We start from the raw sequence: 2,639 nt of genomic DNA on the forward strand, positions 1-2,639 counted from the left end.
GATGCCTGCTGTAATCAGGATTCCTTTGGGTGAGCACTTGGAGAATGTTTTCCTCAGACTAAAGAAGTCACGCTAGCCCGCGAATCCTTCTGTTTCCTAGGGAGCCAGTCTGTGGATGGGACGAGCTACTTAAAGAAAGTCTTTTTATTTGAAGACAATTTGTTCTACATCACATGGTGATGTTCTCTTTTATCAAAAAATACTTAGGCTTCCGATTAATTGTATAAGATATCTAAGAGGGCAATACAGAATTCCCCAAATAGAAATCGTTCCTGCTTTTTATAAACCTGTTCTTTAGACAGAAATCAGAAGAACTTTAACAGCACGCAGTAAAAGCACACAGATGTCAAACATAAGATAGATGGCAACACTCAGCAAGAAGAAAATCTTTTGTGTTGAGGGATAGAAAGGTGGGTCGAGTATATTTGGAAAAATATAGGATACATACTTTCTTTTGGAGAGGTTTTTGCTATAGGGCGTGTGTGCTCACCAGAAAGACAGAGAGAGACAGAGAGACAGAACAGGAGAAATCACCCCCCAGGGGGGATGGCCATGTTGCAATTCCTTCTCCTCTATTCTCCTCTTGTGATCTTGGGCATGCACACACATGCGCCTGGAGTGAGTTTAAGCCACCGGATCTGGGACTCAAACTGCAGTCAACTATGTGGGAGTCCAGAGACACAGCCATTACACCAACTGCTGGTCCCAGGATACACACTTTCTTTAGTCCTATTTTTTCTTTGAGAACTTAAAAAGTAATTTGTTTGTTTCTGAGTGCCATGATTTGGAACATTGACAACAGTTCTCCTGGGATTATGACTGGGGAAATGTGAGGGCGAGGCTTGGCAGCCAGGAGCATATTCAAAGCCACGCCCAAACCATCTGGGGCTAACTCTGCTCTGACTTCAGGTCATAGATGCTTGCCCCAGCAGCCCCCTGACAGCTGAGTGGCTGGAAAACCTTGGCTCAAGAGAATTCACTTGGAAGCTTTCTTCTTTTTCCCTGGTGTCTCATCTGGTGTAGAGTCCACTGTTACCTCTATAGGCTTTTGCAGTTTATCCTGTTTATTTATTATTATTAATTATTAATTAGTATTATTATTATTTTGGCCTACAGGATAAAATCCTAGCCATCAGGCAGCCCCCCACACTCCTCTGCTGCCTTCGCGGAAGCATCAGAACTCTCCTCCCTATGGGGGCCTCCAGGCTGCTGCTCAGCTTGGTCTTCCTTCTTGGCTATAGGCTCGTGGTTCTTTTCTTTCTTAGGCTTCTCCTTTTTAGGTTGGTTGGCCTTAGGTTGGAGTAACTCTCCACATTTTTATCTGTCACTTCTTTGTTTCTTTTCTTTCTGTTTTTCCATTTTATTTGGGTCTCTGCAAGGTCAGGCCCTTGATCTAGGACCTGTGGCTTGTTCTTCAGCTTGGCCATCCTCTTGGAAAAATACTCCTGGATGGTGAAGGCACTGGTCGTCATCATGGAGGTGTCCTTTGTGTCTAGAGTGGTGGGGCTGGACTCATTCTTGGGCGTCTTATTATGCTGTCTTTTCCCAAAAATGCAGTCAAGATCTGTCTTGCACTGAGATGATAGGTCCTTCCCATTTGTGAATTTCATATAATGAATACAGTTTTGGGGAGATTTTGAACTTTTCCTCAAAGTTTTTTCTGTTCCTTGTTGTCTGAGGAGTTGGCTGTTTCCTGCCCATGCCAAGTGTTTAGTTTACCTAGAAGCTGGTTAAAATCATCGTGATGAGAAATCCAGTTGTCTCCATTATTGATTGTTGCGCCAAGTCCTAGGGGGTATTATTATTATTTTTCTGGAGAATTTTGTTTTAGGACGTGTGCACTTGCTGGAGAGACAGAGACAGAAAGCTGCAATCTCTTCTCCTTCATTCTTCTCTTGGGATCTTGGGCATGTGTGCACACGTGCCCGTTGTGAATTTTAAGCAACCGGCTCTGGGACTCAAACTGGTCGAATATGTGGGAGTCCAGCAATATAAACATTATGCCATTTTCTGGTCCCCCCAGGTGGTTATTTTTAACTTGAACTTTAATATGAGCTGTAGCTCCTTGTTCCTGAGCCTCCAAACCCTTTCTTTTAGACCAACTCATCTTCTCCAGCATCCTTGGGACAAACTGGGACTCATCATTACTCCATGCTGTGTTTCTTGAGTCCATGGCCCACTTCTGCTTCCATCGATGCTCAGACAGCATCGACATGTTGTCGGGCACTTGACACCATGGACTTCCAGACCTGGAGACAGCCTCTACAAGGTGGCAGAACAGCAGAGAGGTGCTAGACTCCTATTTCTTTTTAAGAACTCCTTTGTAAAAAGTTAGTTTATATATTTCTTCCATGAGAGAGAGAGAGACAGAGAGAGAGAAAAAGAGTGAGGGAGAGAGCGAGCGAGAGAGAGAAAGACAAACATCCCCATAAAGGTCTTCATGCCATGAATATCATGGGCACACATATACACATATGCATGGCCAGTATGCACAGGGAGGTTCTGGGATGTGAATGTAGGACCCTTCCCATGTTGGTCCAACTATGCCACTATTGGCTCCAAAGAATTTTTTTTGGAGAGGATTTTTTTTTTTTTTTTTTTTTTTTTTTTTTTTTTTTTTCACATGCCCTCCCCCAACA

General features: G+C 43.5%; 1 pseudogene; it reads right to left on the minus strand.

The window, feature by feature from the left end:
* Positions 1–1,125: 1,125 nt before the first annotated feature.
* On the minus strand, positions 1,126–2,215 carry LOC102485770 (PIN2/TERF1-interacting telomerase inhibitor 1 pseudogene; annotated as a pseudogene).
* Positions 2,216–2,639: the final 424 nt, after the last annotated feature.

Source organism: Tupaia chinensis, unplaced genomic scaffold (genome assembly GCF_000334495.1).
Source record: "Tupaia chinensis unplaced genomic scaffold, TupChi_1.0 Scaffold146445_1, whole genome shotgun sequence".
Taxonomy (NCBI): domain Eukaryota; kingdom Metazoa; phylum Chordata; class Mammalia; order Scandentia; family Tupaiidae; genus Tupaia; species Tupaia belangeri.